The 21948-nt window shown below is 33.4% G+C and overlaps 1 long non-coding RNA gene across 1 annotated transcript; it reads left to right on the top strand.

Moving 5' to 3' along the window:
• Window positions 1-10152: 10152 nt before the first annotated feature.
• On the top strand, window positions 10153-16100 carry LOC147396326 (uncharacterized). Its single transcript, XR_015180691.1, has 4 exons — window positions 10153-10534; window positions 11577-11706; window positions 11931-11993; window positions 14570-16100. It is a non-coding gene; the product is annotated as an uncharacterized LOC147396326 (long non-coding RNA).
• Window positions 16101-21948: the final 5848 nt, after the last annotated feature.

The raw sequence follows: 21948 nt of genomic DNA, 5'->3' as shown, positions 1-21948 counted from the left end.
TTTGTTGTTATACAACAAAACTATTTGACTAGATTTGAAATTTTATCGAAGAATATGCTTATCTTAATAAAAAATTTACGCTCTTTGTAGCATTTAGTACAATCATAAGAGTTATTTCTGATCTCTTCTAATTCATCGAGCTGTAATTTATGATTTTCACCAGCTTTATCGAGATTAAAGTTGAGGTACTTTATCGCCCAATATGCTCGATGCTCAAGTTGTATAGGGAGATGATTGGCCTTGCCAAAAACTAATCAGTAAGGGGACATCCCTATTGGTGTTTTGAAAGTAGTTTAATATGCCCATAATGTGTCATTTAATCTCAAAGACCAATTTTTTCATGAAGGATTGACTATTTTTTTAGAATGATCTTGATTTTCTTGTTAGAATCTCTACTTGTCCACATGTTCATGGATGGTAAAGTGTTGCAATTTTGTAAGTTATGAGGTATTTTCTCATCAACGATGTAAATATTTTATTATAGAAATACGAGTCACCGTCGCTTATGATAGTTCGTCGAGTACAAAATCTTAATAAGATGGTCTCCTTAACAAAGTTGATCATTACCTTGTAATCGTTCATTCTACATGCCACAATTTCTATCCATTTGAATGCATAATCAGCGACAACAATGATATATTGGTAACCCTAGGAGATAAGAAAGGTTCTTATAAAATTTATACCCCAAACGTTAAAAATCATGATGATCAGGATAGGATTAGGCATTTTATTTCTCTTGAAATTTTTTCCTAATTTTTGACATCGATTACAAGATTTGTTAAACTTGTAGGTAGTTCAAAAAATAGATGACTAGAAGAAACCGCATTACAAGATTTTCGCAGTGGTTTTCTTGCCACTAAAGTGCCTTTAGCAGGCATGATTATAACAAAATTCTAAGATATTGGCTTTCTTGTAGGTTGGAACACAACGTCTAAGGATTTAGTTGGGATAATACTTGAATAAGTATGGTTCGTCCCAAAAATACCATTTGATTTTTGAAAAGAGAAGAAGTTTCTCTTGCCTAGTCATTGAGTCTAGCAATTGACCTGTAACTACGTAGTTGACAATGTCAACATACCACAGAATATTGGAATTATAAACTTGCATAAGTTGCTCATTGGGAAATGATTCAGAAATGGGTAAATATTCCTTAGACGGCTCAATAACAATCCTAGATAGGTGATTAGCTACGACATTCTTTGTACCTTTTTTTATGTCAAATCCCGATATCAAACTCTTACAAGAGTATAATCCAAATAATTAACCTTGCTTCAGCATCCTTCTTATATAGAAGGTAGTTCAATGCAGCATAGTCTTTGTAGACCACGACTTTCGATCCTATTAGGTAGGAGTTGAATTTATCAACAACATAGACCACTTCTAGCATTTCCTTCTCTATTGTAGAGTAATTAAGTTGATTATCACTGAGTATTTTACTAGCATATTGGATAACGTGAGGATGTTTATTGATTCGTTGACCCAAAACAGCGCCTATTGCATAATTCGAAGTATTGTACATAACTTCCAATAGAATGTTCCAATTTGAAGGTTGAATGATAGGTGCCTAGCTTAACTCGGACTTAAGTTGTTTAAACGTAGAAAAACATGACTCTAAGAAGTTGAAAAGAACGTCCATGCCTAAGAGTTCACATAAAGGCTTCAAGATCTTCCCAAAATCTTTAATGAATGTATGATAGAAACTTGCATGGCTTAGGAATGACCTAATTTCTTTAACTATTCTAGGAGGTAGTAACTTTTCAATTAAACCTACATTTGTTTTATCTACTTTATTCCCTCTAGTAAAAATAATGTGCTCTAGAAAAATTCTAGATATTACCATAAAATGGCATTTTTCCCAATTGAGGATTAGGTTGACTTCTTTACAATGAACGAGAACCAAAGTCAAGTGATAGAGATATTCCTCAAAACTTGATTCGATTACTAAAAAATTGTCAATGAACACTTCGAGATATCTTTCTATCATGTCTAAAAATATACTCATCATACACCGTTGAAAAGTAGCTAGTACATTACACAACCCAAAGGGCATGCGACGATACACAAAAATTTCGAAAAGATAAGTAAAAGTTACTTGCTTTTAATTGGTGAGAGAAATGAGTATTTGATTGTACCTGGAGTATCCATCCAAGAAATAATAGTGGGAATGTCCTGCTAGACGCTTTAACATTTGGTCAATAAAAGGGAACAGAAAGTGATTTTTGGGATTTAATGAGTTTAGTTTCTTATAATCGATACACACACTCCATCTGATTTGAGCTCGAGCGAGAATTAACTCGTTGTCTTGTTCACTACCACAGTGATACCAGATTTCTTAGGTTCAACCTAAATGGGACTCACCCAATGACTATTAGAAATGGGGTAAATAATACTCACATCTAATAGTAGTTTCATTACTTCACTCCGGACTACATCTTCCATGATAGGATTTAGCTATCTCTGAGATTCTAAGAAAAACTTAGCAAAATCCTCTGGATGAATCTGGTGCATTATCATAGATAGCCTAATTCCCTTAATGTCAGTTATGGTCTAATCAATAACTTTTTATGTTCCGTAAAAATTTTTAACAACTTTTCCTCATAGACTATATTAAGGTGAGAGGAAATTATCACAAGCAAATTTTGATTTTTACCATGAAATTTGTATCTCAAAGTCTTTGGAAACACTTTGAGTTTTAATTTGTGAGGCTCGATTTAGGAAAGAACTAGAGTGGAAGTATGATCAGGAAGATTTTCAACTTTTGCGTGTCAACGCATAGAGTCTAAGTAAGAATCAAATTCAAGAAAAGCATTGAATTCGCTTATGGACTCTTCTATGTCAAAATCTTGACCAAAATGGGCTAAACATCTTTCTTGGGGATCAAAATATCATATATCTTGACACGTTCGATTGACAAATGTATTTAACATGTTCACTTCCTCCACATCATTATCTAGATCAATTCTTTGAAAATTGTGGAAGACGTTCAATTTGACTTTCATATCCTCGAATACTAAAGTCATAATCTCATTTGTACAATGAATGACTACGTTAGAAGTTATTAAAAATAGATATTCTAAGATTATAGGAACATAACTAGACGGATTGATAATTGGTTTTGTGTCTAAGACAACAAAGTCAACTGAGAAATAAAAATATTTGACTTTCATTATCACATCTTCAACTATAACCTTGAAAACCTTAATGCACCTATCGGTTAAACTCAACGTGATATCAATGGGTTCTAAAACCCCCAAACTTAGTTGTTTATTAATCGGGTAAGGTAAAAGATTCACACTTGCTCCTAAGTGTAAAAGATATTTTTCAACCACTTGATCTTCAATGTTAATGAAAATCGTATCCAAGATCTTTAAATTTTGGTGCAACCATTTCTTGGATAAGAGACGAAACTTAGACTACCATGATAGCTTTTCGAGAAAATGGTGTTTTCCTTTTAGTTGTTGTCAAATCTTTAAGGAATTTTACATAAGAAGGTATTTGCTTAATGACACACAAGAATAGAATATTGATATGCAAAATTTGGAAAACTCGAGGATACCATGAATTGCTTACTCTTCTTATTATCTTTAAAATGATGAGAAAATTGAGCTTTTGGAATTGGTGAGATAATAGGAAGTTTCTCCAAATCTTTTTCTTTGTCCTTAGAAGATTTTATTATTTCTTTTACTTGAATTTTATACTTTTCTGGGACATCATCTTTCTTGTCAATGGGTTGGACATTGTTGTCACCTTCTTTTCTAGTGTCAAGGTATGGATAGCTTTGATGTAGTCTTATAAATTTTCATAATGGCTTCCTACCTTGTATTAACCCTTCACTTTGTTGGGAACTGTAAGTTGACTTTTAGGGTTAGGAATAGTTTGATTGAGGAATTAACCTTTCCCTCTCCCTCTAAGGTAAAGAGCTAACTAATGCAACTGAACTTCCATCTTATCTATGGACTGAGTAGTGACCTGATTAATCTAAGATTGATTTTGATTGGTTTACTATTGAGTTTGGATAAGTTGGTGTTGCTACTTCATCAACTTACTATCATAGATCTAAAGATGACTATTGTTGGCTAGGTGGATTATAATTGGGCATGGAATATGAAATTATGGCTCTATATTTAGTAGATTGCAGAGATTGATATGGTATTTGTGGAACAATGGCTTGGTTAATTGTACAACCATTTTGTTTATTGTAACCTAGCAGACCACTAGATTGATAGGTTTGTTTTGTTTATACGAAAAATTAGGATAGAACCTATTATCCGGATAATATATTTGGCTATATGAATTCTGGGTGGACTTCTTAAAAATATTGTTGCTATTAACAACATTGGCTTATTCGGCCTTTGTGTATGATAAGTTGGGATAACATTCAACTAAATGGTCGTTATCGTTGCACAAGACACATAAAGAAGTTTGCTCGACCGAAACTTGTGCAGCTGAACAAGATTCATAGTGAGGGTTAGATGTTGAAATGGTGAAATCATCTAGCTTCTTTGTAAGACTATGCATACCACTCACAAAATTGGACATAAAATTTTTGAGATCAGAGTCTACCTTCATCTCATACATTCTTAACTTTTAACGGTATCTTGTCTATCAAACTCTCTGTTATTAATACTCTAATTTTGACCTTTCTCAGCTAGCTTAACTTGGAAAATCATAAGTTTGGTTGGGAATCTGGTTCTTTAATTGACCATTATGCATAGACCCAACTAAAGTACATTGATTCTCTGTTAATCTTCGATAGAAATATTGTACCAACTATATTTTGTCAATGCCATGGTGAGTGTATTTGACTAACAAATCATTGAATCTCTCCCAAGTTTGGGAGAATTCTTCATCCGGACGCCCTTTAAAATTTCTAATTACGTTATTCATTCTCTCAGTTTTGGCCACAGGATAAAATTTGGCCTTGAATTTCTTGGATAGAACATCCCATGAATTCATAGAATTGGGAGATAGGGAGCTCATCCACGTAGCTACGTGATCTTCCAAAGATAATGGAAACAACATGAGTTTAATACTCTCTTCATCTAAATTCTGATTTCTAAATGTTTGAGATATTGTTAAGAATTGATTGAGGTGGGTGTAAGGTAGTTCACCCTCTAAACCGTGAAATTTAATGACTATGTTTATGGTGGCTACCCTAATTTCAAATTGAGGTGTAGTCTTTAATGGTAGAACATTGTATGTAGGTGGGGTAGCGAAAGTAGGAACGAAGAACTCATTTAGAATTTGCTCTCGATCACCCATCATATTTAATGAAGATTTATTATGAATTCTAATGATGGTACACTTGATCTCGGGATCAAATAGTTTTAATGTGTTACTCCTAGATTATCTACCAAGCATGGAAATCACATAGTATTTCAATCAATCACAAAAAAAAAATGGACCTAGATAGGTTGCCTAACTCTAGATAGCTCCTAACTGGTTATGAATTCTACAACTAGCCTTTCAGCTTGGTTCTATGAAATCAAATTTGGATCTCCATATTAAAGGTAACGCATAATGCATAAGCAAGGGCACTCTTAAAACACATTAATTTTTTGAATAGGCTGAGTCTATCTGTAGACACCCCATTTTTGCATCCGCCTGATTAATCAACTCGTCAACCCGATTGCAACGGTTCCCAATGATAGATGATTATTCCAATGCTTTATTTGTTACTAGATATGTTTCAGAAATCCAGATGAGGTATCTCGAACTGACAAAACTATAGAAACCACACTACGCTAGAAAAATATAACCCCAAAAGCTTAGAAATCATCATTTTTCAGACAAAAAGAAGTTTCACGATAAAAATAACTAAAAAATGACCAAATTACTAAAATACCCCTAACCTTAAAACATCCCTAGAACATACGTTACACTTAGAAAAATCCATTCAAATACTAAAACAACAAATCGAAACCAAGTAAACCATTTTACCAATTTTTACAGCATTCGACAAAATTACAAAAATGCCCCTCATAAAGTTCACAACCATCTCGCACAAAAATTTCATAAATGATACAAACCAATATTCCCATTGAATTCCTTACAAAAAATTGATTCCAAAACATCCTAGAACATTGAAAAACGACTTAAAACGCAAAAAATCCTCTCCGAGGGTAAAACGAAAATTTTACAATTTTAATAATTAAAATTTTCAAAATTAATAAATAAAAAATTAAATAATGTAAAGTGAAACATTAATAAAGTTAATTTAAAATTTTGAACCAAAAAATCGATCAATCAGGCTTTTAGGAAAAATTGTTGATGGTTGTTAGGATATTTATTTAAGGACCCCTCCATCTAGGGGCCCAAAGAATTAAAGATATAACAAAACGGGGTTCTCTAAAAATTAAAGTCAATCAAATAAGACTAAAGTCAATTAAGTATGACTAAAGTCAATCAAGAAAGACTAAAGTCAAAGTATTAAAGTCAATCTCATAATACTAAAGTCAAAACCCTAATCTAAACTAATCAAGTCAATCTCATAAGACTAAAGTCAAAACCCTAATTAAAATCCTAATCAAGTCAATCTCATAAAACTAAAGTCAAAACCCTAATTAAAACCTTAATAAGACTAAGTCAATCTCATAAGACCAAAGTCAAAACCCTAATTAAAACCCTAAATGAAACGTAATTAAATATTAACTCTACCCAAAAAAATTTATAAATAGAAGCCTCCACACCCCATTTTCGTATCCAAGAAAAAAACCTAAGAGAAGTAGGTCAAAAAGCTTCCCTAGCCTCCCAAAAATCCCAATTTTGAAGTCCCAACTCCTTACCTAACACCCATACCTCAATTTTAACTCGAAATACACCTAGAAGCCCTTCAAAAACACCAAGAAATCCATAAACAAATTCGAAGAATTTAGATTTAAGAAAGAGATACCTTGCCTCAGAGATCAGAAATCAGATCCGGAGACAGAACGAAGCAAGGAGTACTATACAAGGAGTTACTCTATCAGATCTTAAGGAATAGAATCATTGCGTTCAAAGGTAAAATTCTTTTATTTTTTATCTAGGTCTTTTTGTTAGAAATGTAGTTTTATTTGGGATAAGTAGAGACCGGTATTTACCGGGCACCTTCCAATCCCATAATTTGATCCCCGAACTCAGTTATTTTTTTAAGTAGATTAATTATTTTTATCCATTTAGAGTCGATGTTTGATTCCTAGACCGTAATAACAAGGTGGTGACTCCCAAACCTCAAAGGTCAAAAGTGGATCCGCGCACCCCGCGGATCGAGGGCACTTTCAGTGGCGACTCCACTGGGGACCTTGAGGATCAGACATGCAAAATCCCAAGTATGGGAAGTGTTGCCAGTAAAGAACTTTTTATTTTTTTTATTTATTTCTTTAGTTTGTCTATTTATTTTTATGACTTATCTTTCTTTTGGCTTTATTATTGATCGTTATGTTGAATCTTTTGTTTGGTCCATTTTTTTTATGGTTTAATTTAAGATCATTTGGAATGACTCTAAACTATGCGATATTTCAAGATAGATGGTTTTATTAAGGAAAGGGTAGTGATTATTGGACCATTTTTTTTATTATTACGTATGTAGATTTTTCTTTTTTTTAGGTATGTTTGGTATGTTTGGCAATTTTTTTTTATTTAAAATTTATATATATATATATATATATATATATATATATATATATATATATATATATATATATATATATATATATATAATAAACTCTTGTTTTGTTTAGTTTTATAATAGGAAAGTTGTTCTGTCCTTCAAACAACAAATAAAAAAGAAACAAATTTTTTTTTTTAAGGTTCTGTTACAGCAATAACGTGCTGATGGGGGTTGGTGTGCCATGGAATAAAATTTTCTTTTTATGTTTACACCACCTTAACAGCAATAACATGATGATGTGTTTGGTGTGCCAAAAGTAGAATCATTTCTTTAAAATGTACACATCATCTCCTTCATGTTTTATACCCAGTTCCATCGTCATATCCAGTAGAGATTTGGAAACCTCTCAGCCCGATCGATTTTTCACCCATAAATCTAATCGGCTTTTGATTGTGAGTGAAATTTAAGATATCGATCGAAAAAAAAAATCCTTTTGATTTGTTTCGATATCTTCGCGAAAATCTGATTCGTAGGTTTCGAATCTGAACCAAGAACTATGCTGTGTTTCTATTAAACATGAAATTTGGCAATCGATAATAGAAGTGAACAAAAACCGTGGCCAATGGATTGGGTTCCATGAGTGTTTTTGCATCAATCTTGAGCTCTAACAGAGCGTTAATGGTGGCTGTTTTTTGTGTGGAGAGGAGGCAGCAGAGAGACGTTTTTTTATTTTCGTTTCTTGTTCACCAGTAAGGAAAAAAGGCAGCAAAGAGAGATAACTCTCTCTCTCTATCTCTTTGTGTGTATGCATGTTTGGAGAGATTTCTTGAATTGAGATCGATTAGGAATTTAGGATGTAAGTATTTTGTTTAATCTGTCTCAATTATTTGAATCTCTTAAAGATTGCGATTTCTTCATGATAGTGGTGGGAAGTGATGGAGTTTCATGTTATGATCATCGTGATCATTAAGGTTCTGTTTTGAGAAACTTGAAGAACAAAGGAGTAGAAAAGTTTGGATTCATCTATGTGGAGAAACAAAACCAACTTGTTGGTTTAGTTGAAAACCTTTAATCAGGCTATTCGAAGCCTCGGATGAACGATAAGAAATCTGGTTTGGACCTTTTGAGATTGAAAAGGAATTGTTTTTATTCGGCAAGTTTGTTTAAAAAAGAAAAAAAAAACTGATTTTATGCCAATTTGGACCAATGATTTCAATCTCACGGTTTCGGATTTCTATTAGGAACGTTGAACTCGACAGATTTTGGTGTTTGTTTTTTTTTTTTTTAAAAAAAATAAGAAAAGAAAGGGGGCTAGTTTTACTAATTTAGTAAGGTCTCTTCCTTACTAAGGGTTATCAACTTCGCCACGTGGCATCCAAAAGGGTGATCTAATGCCACGTGTTTGTGGCAAACAAAACCACAACATTTTTTTATCTACAACGACGATTTATAACGGCGGATAGTTTTATCCGCCTCTATAGATACATTTTTTGCAGTGGATAATTGTATCTGCTACTATAGGGACCTGCGCATACGCAAAAAAATTCACACTAAATAGTTTCATGTTTATTCATGTGCATATAGCAGCGAAAAAATATATCCGCCACTAAAAAAATCATTTTTTTTATATAAAATACTCGGTTCTCTCTATTAATTTTTTTTAATTGCATATAGCAGCGGATTATATTATCCGCAGCTATAGAATACAATTGTTCTATGTATAAAACTCGATTTAGTGTGTTCTCTCTATAAAATTTTTTTTAATTGAATATAGCAGCGGATTATATTTGTCGCCGCTATAAAGTAAAATTTTGACATAATTTTTTTTAATTAAATATAGCAGCGGATTATATTTTCCGCCGCTATAGAGTACAATTTTTCTATATAAAAAATTTGATTTAGTGAGTTCTCTCTATAAATTTTTTTTTTAATGAATATAGCAGCAGATTATATTTTCCGCTGCTATAGAGTATAATTTTCTATATAGAAAACTCGATTTAGTGAGTGTTCTCCATAAATTTTTTTTTTATTGATTATAGCAGCGGATTATATTATCTGTAGCCATAGAATATAATTTTCTATATATAAAACTCGATTTAGTGAGTTTTCTCTACTTTTTTTTTAATTAAATATAGTAGCGGATTATATTTTTCGCCGCTATAGAGTATAATTTTTCTATATATAAAATTTGATTTAGTAAGTTTTCTCTAATTTTTTTTATTAAATTAAATATAGCAGCGGATTAAATTTTCCGCTGTGATAGAGTATAATTTTTCAATATAAAAACTTGATTGAGGGAGTTCGCTCTCAAATTTATTTTTAAAATTTAATACAGTAGCGGATTATATTATCGGCCGCTTTAGGACCGTTCATACGCGCTAAAAATTGCGCAAAATAATTTCCCGCTCATTATGTACATAGAGCAGCGGAAAAACGTATCCGCTACTAAAGAAAATTCAATTTGTTTTTTACATGAAAAACTCAGACGTCTCTCTCTCTCTCTCTCACACACACACACACACACTCTGCCCTCTCTGCTCTCTGTTCTCTCTTAATGAAAAGTTCCAAGTTCGATGGCATGGTTTGTGTGTTATAAGCCGTCAAATTTTTGGAAGTTCAATTTGATGAGATCGATGCTTCGATCCTGTCACAACGCTTCAAAGAAATATGATTCGAAGGTTGATGAATAGAAGAGTTTGCTCTCTCTCTCTCTCCCTGGTTTTTCTCTTGGAGCTCTTACAAAGGGTATCATCGCCTCCATAGGGTATATTTCTCAATGATTTCAAGTAGAAACCCTTCAATTTCAAGATTTTTGATCAGAAACTCCACAATTTCTAAGGGTATCTTTCTATTGAAGGGATTTCTACGATTTCTAATGGTATTAAGCTCCTCCATAGAAATAAACCCTAGGGTTTTTCTCCTTTTTCCATCGAATTGCTTATAAAGGTTTGCTTTCTCCCATTTTTAATTTCATATTTGGATAAGATTTGGTCTTTTTAGTTTTGGAGGAATCTATTGTTGGTGATTGGGGATAAAGGTATTTCAAGCAAAATTCTCAATTTTTTTTTTTACATGAATCTCTGTTTTTGGTTAAAAAATATTAACTTGTTATATAAATTTGTTGCAAAATGCTTCATTTTCAGTAGAAATTCATCTGTTTCTCAATCAATTTTCTTTGTTTTTCAATTTTTATACAATTAAGTTGAAGAAGTAAGTTTTTGGTCAAAATTGGATTCAACTTTGTAGTTTTATCATTTTATAAGTGGACTGAATCATTGCTCAAGTTTGAAGATTGTTATATTTAAATCTCTAAGAGGTAAAGATCAAAATTGAATCTATTCTAGAATTTTATTTAGTCAAATTTGCTATAAAATTTATCAACTAAACTATTTTACAGAGCATGATCTACGTTGCTCAGCTGACATATATTATTTCTAGGTAATATAGCAATAGAACAATATATTTGATCAGTGAGAACAACATTATAAAATAGAAAAGAAAAGAGGAAGACATCATAATAACATAACCAAACTCCAATTACCTTATGGTTCATGAGACTAAACTCCAAGTGAGTACTTGGATGGGTTACTTTGCTTTATAAGGACTGTTTTTTATTTTCATATGTGCAATGATGCAAATTCTTGTGTCGGATTCTTATTTTCTAGATTTTTTACTTCCATTTCCTTAATATTGAGTTCCATTGCTTCTTTTTGGTGTGTTAGCAAAAAATTTCCATCAATGACCAAGTATTTCCAGTTTCCTTATTACATATTAAAAAAATGCAATATGTAATTAAAATCTGCCATGGAGAATTCAATTAGCAAGAAAATTAAAGAAGGTATTTTAAAGCTTAATCCCAAGTTGCAAGTTATTCCTAAAGAAATCACCATAAATGAGATTGCTTCTTTGAATGTCATATTTGTTAATGACCCTTTATTGGGTGATTCGTCCACTGGATTTGAGATTAATGGGTTATTCACACCAACAGATAAAGTTACAAATCCCAACTATTACCACAAGAGCTCCAACTTTCAATATCTTGCAAGTGTCAATCAAAGATGATTGTCATTTCATTAGATGAAGTTGTATTCAACTCCGGGTCTGTCGTATACTTCAATGTAAGTTTTCATATCTATTAGTCTCAGTTTTTTATTTTTATGTTGCTTTGGGTATTTACTTTAGTATTATTTATCAAAAACAGAAAAAGAAGTATTTACTGAATTACAATTATAGAAAATATTAAGTATGTCTACATCTGTACCTAACAAGTGCTTAATTACTTATTGAGTATTGAACTAAGAATGGAGTTTTTCTTCCTTATGATTTCTTTATCTGCTCTAAGTGTGGAAGTTGACTCCTCCCTTGCGAATTCAGATGGCCTCAAAGAAACAGCCTCTCGAAAACGGTATGTAGTTCTTTCACTCTCTTTAGCTACTTAGTCAGAAGTTCAACACATTGACCATTCAAGTGAGGCTGATAAAGGTCATTTTGAGAAGTAACTTGGGTTGCTTTCTCAGAACACCTTGGTCATCCTATTGGAACTTGGGATTCCTGTACTAGATTATTGGATTATGGGAAAAAATGGTTTTTAATTTGTTTTTAAAATATCCTATCATTGAAGAATGACATTAATGAGAACTGCCTTCTCAAGCTACTTTATTTACTGTCTTATGTAATGAATTTTGGCTTCAGTGGCAAACTGTATAGAAAAACTTTAAAGAGAGTTCTCATGGGATTCTACAAGTACTAAATTGTTGATTAGAGCTTAATCATTTTGAGAATTTTGGTTCATGAGATGTTCCATTATTAGTCATAATGGCCACAATCAGAAACCCATATCATAAAAGAAAAAAAAATTTCAAGTATTGCAAGATGATGTAGTGTTCATAATGGTCACAATCAGAAACCCACAAGCAACCCATATATATACTTTTATTTACGAAATCTGCCTCAAGGTGCATGAAAAAATTGCATCTATTACTATTTATAGAGGCTATTCTGGCATGGAGTCTGAACAGACTTGATAGGAGAAATGATTTTCATGTAACAAACATGTGGGCATACCATTTGCAAAAGGATTCCAACCTTACTAAGGGTACTTGGGCTCAATATGGTATGTGACAGCAGTATAACAAAAGTTGTATGTAGATTAATATTCTACTGAAGAATTTTCAAGGATGAGAACTTTGAAAATTTTATATCTAAGGAGACATAACAATATGCTTCAATTATTATGCTTGAAGTGTTCCACAAAAACAGTGAACTTGATTTAGCTGTACATATTTTTAAAAAAATATTTAGGCTGCCTGTTACTATTTATCAAAATATTCTACCACAAACTTGCATTTTATGCTGTCCATGAAGCACAAGGACTAGCCCTAGCAGTGCACAATTGAAGTTCTTGTGTGGTTGATTATCTTCCCCTTTTCTCCTTTATTGCTACCATTGTTATTAATAATGTGGATATCCCTTTACTACTCTGTTATTATTCTGTTGCATGTGGTTCTTTGGGCTTTCAATTTTATGACTTTAGATTGAAAAAAAAAAACAAAAAAAAAAAAAAACAAAGAAGAATGTGTTATAAAAAAAAAACAGCATATACAACACTCTCAAGAAGAGCTTCTCATACATATAGCTCAGTTGAAAAATTGGCCAATACCTTAAATAATTTAAGAAATTTGGGTGTAATAAGTAAACTTTGGGGTGCCAATAACGTCTTTCTTTCCCATTTGGTGGTCATTGAGATTTTTTGGGTGTGTATCCTTAGGATCTTCAGCGATCTGGTCTTTTATGAATGTTGCTGCCACAAAATCTGTCATGGGTGACATTCCTCTTTTGAGGGTATGCCAAGTTCCAACCATGGCAATTAAAAGTCATTTTGAGATTAATTTGGGTATGATGTGAGCAGACATTCAATGATTCATACATTTTTCTGAAATAGTTTGCATTTGTATAGAAAAAAGTCATTTGCCATTGGAAATTATTATATAAACAACTTCTAGAAGCTCATTGCATTACAGAAGGGATACTAGATTATGTTGGTTCTGTATATATTTTGACATGTAAATACTATCTATCTTTTTTGTTTTGGATGTCTATAAGTTTGGTTGAAATATTGCAATGCAAGGTGGTGGGTTCTAGTCATGGTTTGTGACATTGATATTGACATGAAGTGTCAGACACATGGGCAGCCACAAAACTGATAAGCCAACATCTCTATATAGTCTATTCCTTATGTTTGAGAGATACTCTTTAGAATAGTTTAGTTCAATTTAATTAGAAAATAAAGGAAATATAATCCCCCTATACCAGATATCTGGAAATGATTGCTTAAATCCTGGAATTACGTGCCACTTATGAACAAATGGGGAGATGAACTCGTGTTATTGATAGTTCCTATGATGATGATACATTTTTCAAACTGTCAACAGAGACCCTATTTTGACTATGAAATTTGTTTAAATGTTGTTTTCAAACTGTCAACAGAGACGCTAGTTTGACTATGAACTCATGTTATGGCTTTGATGATGATGAGTAAACTAATTCATTTGATGACTAATAATCTCTCTCTGATAAATGGTAAATTTACATGTCATCTAAGAATTTATTAGCACTCATAATTTTATTTATTTTTGTATAACCTACATATATTTGTGTGGTGTAAGAGAAAAGGGGATTGAGTTGGGTGTGTTTATTTTTTATTGGGTCCATTTGTTATATAGTAAAGATCGCTTAGGTGGGTCCATGGGTCCCATTAAATTTGGACTATTCGATCTTACCAAGCATCTCATGGATAAATATTCTCATAAATACACACTTCTGTAAGTAGAATGTATAACAGATCATAGGCATGTGCACACAAATTTTTCACTCTATGTCATGTTTTGTAATGGATCTAATCTTTTATAATGGTTTATTGATCTTTGTAGATCCTTGTTTGGTTAGAAATAATTGAATTGTATTTGGTATTTTGATTTGTAGAATCCTTGTAAAGGTCACCTTGATTAATCTAACAGACTGATTGAAAATTACAATAGCAAAGATCAATGAAGGAGAGACTATCTATCCACCTTACGCCTTGAAAACTTTTTGGGGTTTCTCTGCTTTTCAAAATCCAAGTAAGGGTGCTAAAGGATCATGGTAGCCAGCTTGGTAGGTCCTTGACATTTTCAATTCCTAGATATAAGTAGTAAATGTGAAAGAATTATTTACTTGAAACTTATGCGGTGTTTCGATGTCTTCTTGATGTTGAGGTTTTATAAGTAGTAAATGGGCAAATGAAGTTGTCGTGGGCATGTAATGGCATAATGAATGGGAAATAAGTGGGACAGTGATGTGGCAAGTGGCAAAGAAGAATTAACAGTATAGCTAGAGGTGGCAATGGAATGGGGATAGCAACTACTATTTCTTTGGCTTAATGCATTGATGGCAGGTTGATGGTTGCAAGGTGGCAAGCAAAATGGCAATAGAAGTGGGGACAACAGCTGTGCATGTAGGGCAGCAGCTGTGTGCTTTCTAGTATAGCTCATAATCGATGTTACCATGAGCAGCCATGTAAAAAAAATGGGGAGGGAAATGGTAGCTGCTGCTGTTTGTGAGAAAGAGGTGGCATTGTGAGGAATAATAGAGTTGCTACTGTTGTGGTATTAATAAGAGATGGCATTATGAAAGGGAAGCAACTGTTGGCTCATGGAGTCCAGCCACAGATTCGGACGTTCATCTGACTTATAAACAGAATTTACTTTCATTGTAACCAACTGGGTTGTGAAAATCTTGTGGATCCATTGGCCAGTTTCCGTGAAAAAGGGTTCTGTTGGCTTTAATCTTGAAAACTTCACCCTACATGATACACCGAGTACATGGAGAGCAATGGAGGAATTGTATGATTCTGGCAAGGTTCATGCTATTGGTGTAAGCAATTTTTCATCAAAAAAGTTGGGGGATTTGTTAGAGTAGCACGCATGCCTCTTGCCGTCAATCAGGTTGAATGCCACCCTACATGGCACCAGACGCAGCTACGTGCATTCTGAAAATCAAAGGGAGTGCACCTATCTATGTGTATACAAGCTTTAACAAGACTTTTGAGTTATTAAGTTTGTTTGTTATTTTATCCTTAATTGGGAAAATTTCTTTCAATGGTCTTTTATAGGGGTATTCACTGTTGGGTTCTCCAGGAACAACATGGCTCAAGAGCGATGTCTTTAAGCATCCAGTTCTTAATATGGTTGCAGGGAAATTGGGCAAGTCAACTGCACAGGTTGCTCTCCAATGGGGAATCCAAATGTGTCAGTGTACTGCCTAAGAGCACGAATTAGGTAAGACTCAAGGAAAATTTTGGCGTCTTTGGCTGGTCCATTCCCGATGAGTTGTTATTGAAGTTCTTTGAGATCGAACAGGCAAGTACTTTCTGTTGTTTTACTTCTTTGTTAGAAATGCATATAAATTATCTTCATTGAACATACTTGTTTAATTGTAAGAAGGCATATTCGCATTTTAATTATGGAGTCAGATCTGTTAGTGCATCATTATGCATGGAGTCTGACCAATGATGTCATTCAAGATAATATGGTTGCATCATCATGTCTGTTTTGATAGCAAAGCTAGACTTAATGAAATCTTATCAGGGATATACTGAAGTTATGGTTGTTAATCATGCAGGCAAGGCTACTTTTAATATACTGAAGTTTAGTTGATTTTTTAATATTTACTTTGCTTTTATTACCAATGAATATTCCAATAGTTAATGAGTCTTGTATAAAGATAAATTAGACGTGTATGAACCAATGTGATGACAACTGGTGGTTAGATTGATGATTTAGTTTGAGTGAGTGGATATTTGCATCTAATTCTTATGAGAAGTTAATGGGTTGAATCATACAGTCAGCTATTTATTAATTGTAGCAGTTGTGGCTAATGAGTGGAAGGATGACAATGATAAAGTCATGCCCGTTTAGCAATGGCTTGATGAGATAAGGTTCTTGCAGATATTCTTTTATCCAGAACTAGGTTGGATCCACATATAGATAGTCCTAATTATGAACCGTCTTGAATAAAGATGTTAGTTTAAACTATAAACATGTGCAGTTCTTTGGTGATTTACTTATGTATTTGTGCGGGATTAATAAAAGTTAGTGTGGCAATAGCAACTCTCTTATATTATTTATTTTAAAGTTTTCAATCTGTACAGGTTGGAGGACATAGGTTAAATGTATATATATATATATATATATATGAATCGGGTTCCGTAGACACATAAAGCTACTCATAAAGCTACAACGTTTTTGTCTTATATGGTTAAAAAGGCTCGAAATGGGCTGATTTTTCGTGAGGATGATCTCTATGGTGAGGGGATCATCCTTGCAAAAAATCATCCCATTTAAAAACTTCTAACCCCATCAAAAATGATTTACAAAAATTGGACGATCTAAAAATTTTCAACTTGTAAACATGGGGCTAGAAGTTTCATAATGGGCTGATTTTTGGCAAGGATGATCTCCTCACCATATAGATCATCCTCACAAAAAAAACAACCCATTCCAAACATTTTTTCCCATATAAGACAAAACACGTTGTAGCTTTATGAGTAGCTTTATATATGAAAAAAAATTACAGTAGTGGATACAAATTTCGTCTTTATATATTGTTTTTTAAGCATATATAATAATTTTTTTTTAAACAAAAAAGCGTATAGCAGCGGATTTTAATATCTGCCGCTATATGTGTTATATTTTTTTTAATAAAAATTGACCTATTGTAGCGGATCTTAATATCCGCCGCTATATGTGTTTATTTTTTTTTAAAAAAATTGATCTATTGCATCGGATCTTAATATCCGCCGCTATATGTGTTATATATATATATATATATATATATATATATATATATATATATATATTATCTATATATATCTATATATTTTTTTTTTTTAAATTAACCTATTGCAGTGGATCTTAATATCCGTTGCTATATGTATTATATTCTTTTTGTTAAAAATTTGACCTATTGCAGCGGATATTAATATCCGCCGCTAAAGGTACTACTTGCAATAGCGGAATACATTATCCGCTGCTATAGTTAGCAACGGAGGAAACAACGACGGATTTTTGGTTCCGCTGTGAAAGCGCCCTCGATCCACGGGGTACACGGATCCGCTTTTGACCCTTGAGGTTTGGGAGTCGCCACCTAGTTATTATGGTCTAGGAACCAAACTGACTCTAAAATGGATAAAAAAACTAATCTACTACAGAAAATCTGAATCCGGGGATCATGTTACGGGGTTGGAAGGTGTTAGGCACCAACCTCGTCAGGCCGATGCCGGTCTCTACTTATCCCAAGTAAGACTACATTGCTAATGATCAAAACCTAGATAAAAAAATAGAAAAATGTTACCTTCGATACGCAAAGGTTCTATTCCCTCAGATCTGATGAAACTGTTCCTTGTACCGTACTCCTTGCTTTGTTCTGTCTCCGGATCTGATTTCTGATCTCTGAGGCAAGGTATCTCCTTCTTGGATCTGGATGCTTTTAATTTATTATGGATTTTTGGAGTGTTTTTAAAAGGTTTCTAGGTATTTTTTAGGCTACAGTCGAAGTAGGGGTGTTAGGTAAGGAGTTGGGGCTCCAAAATTAGGGTTTTGGGGAGGTTGTGGAGGCTTCTTCACCTACTTTTTCTAGGGTTTTTTCTTTGATACGAAAATAGGGTGTGGAGGCTCCTATTTATAAAGTTTTTTAGGAGAATTAGGGTTTGATTAGGATTTCTTTTAGGGTTTCAATTAGGGTTTAGACTTTGGTCTCATGAGATGGACTTAATCTTTAGGGTTTTAATTTAGGGTTTTGACTTTGGTCGTATGAGATTGACTTGATTAGTTTAGATTAGGATTTTGACTTTAGTCTCATGAGATTGACTTGATTAGTTTAGATTAGGGTTTTGATTTAGGGTTTTGACTTTAGTCTTATGAGATTGACTTTAATATTTTGACTTTAGTCTTTCTTGGTTGGCTTTTAATATCTTGACTTTAGTCTTTCTTGGTGGCTTTTAATATCTTGACTTTAGTCTTACTTGATTGACTTTAATGTTTCAATTTACGTTATTTAATGATTTATTTATTAATTTTAAAATTTTTAATTATTAAAGTTGTAAAATTACCGTTTTGCCCTCGGAGAGGATTTTTTACGTTTTAAGTCATTTTTCAATGGTCCAGGATGTTTTGGAATCAGTTTTTCATAAGGAATTCAATGGGAATGTTGGTTTTTGTCATTTATGAAATTTTTTGTGTGAAATGGTCGTGAATTTTATGAGGGGTATTTTCGTAATTTTGTCAAATTCTGTGAAAATTAGCGAAATGATTTATTTGATTTCGATTTGTTGTTTTATGTGTTTGAATGGGTTTTCCTAAGCGTAATGTAGGCTCTAGGGTTGTTTTGATGTTAGGGGTATTTTGGTAATTTGGTCATTTTTAGTGATTTTTATCGTAAAGCTTCTTTTTGATCTGCAAGATTATGATTTCTATGTTCCTGGGGTCGTATTTTCCTAGCATAGCGTGGTTTCTAAGTTTTGTCTATTCGAGATACCTCATCCGGATTTCTGAAACATATCTAATAACAAAATAAAGCATTGGAATAAACATCCATCATTGGGAACCGTTGCGATCGGGTTGACGAGTTGATTAATCAGGCGAGTACAAAAATGGGGTGTCTACAGATGCCCCTCTTTGGCAGAGGGTTGAAGCAAACTATATAGCAAATCTATTTCGGTAGATAGTGCGATATCCGAATGCCAAAGCTAGTGACAGTTCATTTTTGCAGCCTGATTTGGTGGTTCGTCAGGGCGTCCAGATCCTTGAAGGTAAGTTCTCCCTGGACTAAAAATGTCAAATCCTCGAATTTTGAAAAATTCTCCTTGACTTATGCTAACATGCACGTGTGTGCAATGGTGTGATGCTCACGAAATAATCTATCGGATCATTGAGATTAATCCCTCCTCGATAACAACAAATGTCAGGTCCTGGAGATCTTCTCTCGCCGACAATGATGATTCAAACTGGAATGTATATATGCAATGAAATCAATCATACGATATTTGAATTATGACAAGTTTGAAAAAATGAGATAATCATAACACAATCAGAATCAGGTGATGTAGGAACTTCATTAAATCCTATCAAAATTCTTTTTTTTTTTAGAGTAAGAAAAAGTTTGAGTCTCGTTTATCGGACTCGCGTTAAGGTTGATAGGAACTTAAAAAACCTGTTAAAAATTGGAGTCTCGTTTCTCGGACTCGAACTGAGGTTTATAGGAACTTAAACAATCCTATTTCAAATGGTTGGAGTCTCGTTTTTCGGACTCGAACTGAGGTTTACAGGAACTTAAACAATCCTGTTAATTCATTCTATGATTCAAACAAAGCTGGGGTCTCGTTTCTCGGACTCTGGCTAAGGTTTATAGGAACTTAAAAAATCCTGTTAATTCACAGTTGGAGTCTCGCTTGTCGAACTCGAACTTTGCTGGAGCCACGTTTTTCGGGCTAAGGTTTGCAGGAACTTAAACAATCCTGTTAACTCATTTTATGATTCAAAAACGGTTAGAGTCTCGTTTCTCAGACTCGAACTTGCTGGAGCCACGTTTCTCAGGCTTGGGTTCGAAGGAACTTAAACAATCCTATTAACTCATTTTATGATTCAAAGGAGCTGGAGTCTTGTTTCTCGGGCTCGAACTCAATGGAGCCACGCTTCTCGGGCTTGGATCAATTAAAGATTCAGTATTATCGAACTCAACGATTAAGAAATTGACCTTTTATTGGCTTATCATGCATCTGGATTCATAATTATGATTAGGCTTCGCCGGACTTTTAAGCTTTTGAATAAGATTTTTCCTTTTGATCATGGGATCAAGAATGCAAATTTCATAATCGAAGTTAGTCTCAAAAATGCCCTTAGTTTCAAGGTTGACTTACATCTGAAACTTGACTGTGACACTGATGGGTTGGATTACATTTGAAAAGTATGGAAAAGGGACTACGAACTCCAATAAATGAAAGACAAAAGAATTGACATTCCTTTAAATTCAAGACTCTTGAGATTATCATATGTGCAATAAGGAAATGATCATTCTCTTTCGAATTTCTTTTTGAAAAATGCTTGAGCTGGGCTTTGATAAATATTGAAATATAAGATCTTCCTCTTTAAAGTGGTCAATGAATCTACATTTCCCATTAGCAGACGCTACTAAAGATCTTGCAATGTTCAAAAGAAAGGCTTCTGAGTTTCTTCAACTTCAACATTGTCTTGAACATTTTCTACATTCTCTAACTTCTGTGTAAGCTTTTATTCTGAATTTTCTTTCTTGGTGGGATCTTTCCTTCGATTTGATGATGCCCTAATTTTTGCCTAGATCGCCTCTTCAGGTTTTCAATCTAGCGGGCTTTGTTTTTCTTTTTTCTAAGATGCCTTGATTTTTGCCTAGATCGCCTTTTCAGGTTTTCAACCTAGCAGTCTTGGTTTTTTTTTTTTTTGTTATGCCCTAACTTTTGCCTAAGTCGTCTTTTCGGATTTTCAACTTAGCGGGCTTCTTTGTTTTTGATGATCTTGGATACTCAACTTGACAACCTTTGGTTCTCTGGACCTTAACCAAATCAATTAACATTCAGGAAGACTTAGTAGGTGGGCTTAGGACATGGTTTAGAAAGAAAATGTATAAGGCTCAACTTCCCAAAATACCCCTAGTATGACATTATCTTTTTTAGACAACTCTCTTAAGTCTCTTTCTTTCTAATGCCCCTAGTTAGGCATTTTTGTCATCATTTTTTTATTCTTTTTTTTCAATGCCCCTAGTTTGGGTTTCTTTTCTTTTCCTTCAATTCTTTTGATTCTCTTCTTCTAATACCCCTTTTTTGGTATTATTTTCTTTTACACATTTCAACAGGGGGTTTTCCCTTTCGATGACACTTTCCTTAAGAGAATGTATATTTTATTTTTTTGTTGTGACCGGGCCTGAAGTAACTTCTCAGGTTGCCTACGTACCCCAAATCATTTTTTTTTCTTTTTGGGATCAGGTCAAAACGTAGTTCATACAAGATTTCCCTCCCAAGGTTAGTTGGTATGGTTTAGAAAGAGAAAGACTATTGAATTTTTTTAGAGGCTGCAAGGGGCTAAAGAGGGTCATTTTTCTTTCTTGGCAAGATAAGAGAATAGTTTGGCCAAAGAAGGCCTCCTTTAGTGAAAGTTACTTGATCTGGTCAAGGTTCTGGGAACTCAATGTCTTGATTACTTTGTCGAGCGAGATCTTCTTTTGAGAATAAACCGCTTTCAATCTTCTTTTGAGAATGAACTGCTTTCAATCTTCTTTTGTAAAATATGATTAAA

This window comes from Akebia trifoliata, chromosome 8 (genome assembly GCF_017979445.1).
Source record: "Akebia trifoliata isolate Shusen 1 chromosome 8, ASM1797944v1, whole genome shotgun sequence".
Taxonomy (NCBI): domain Eukaryota; kingdom Viridiplantae; phylum Streptophyta; class Magnoliopsida; order Ranunculales; family Lardizabalaceae; genus Akebia; species Akebia trifoliata.
Note: the sequence above shows the minus strand (reverse complement) of the source record. Positions and strands in the feature narration are given on the sequence as shown.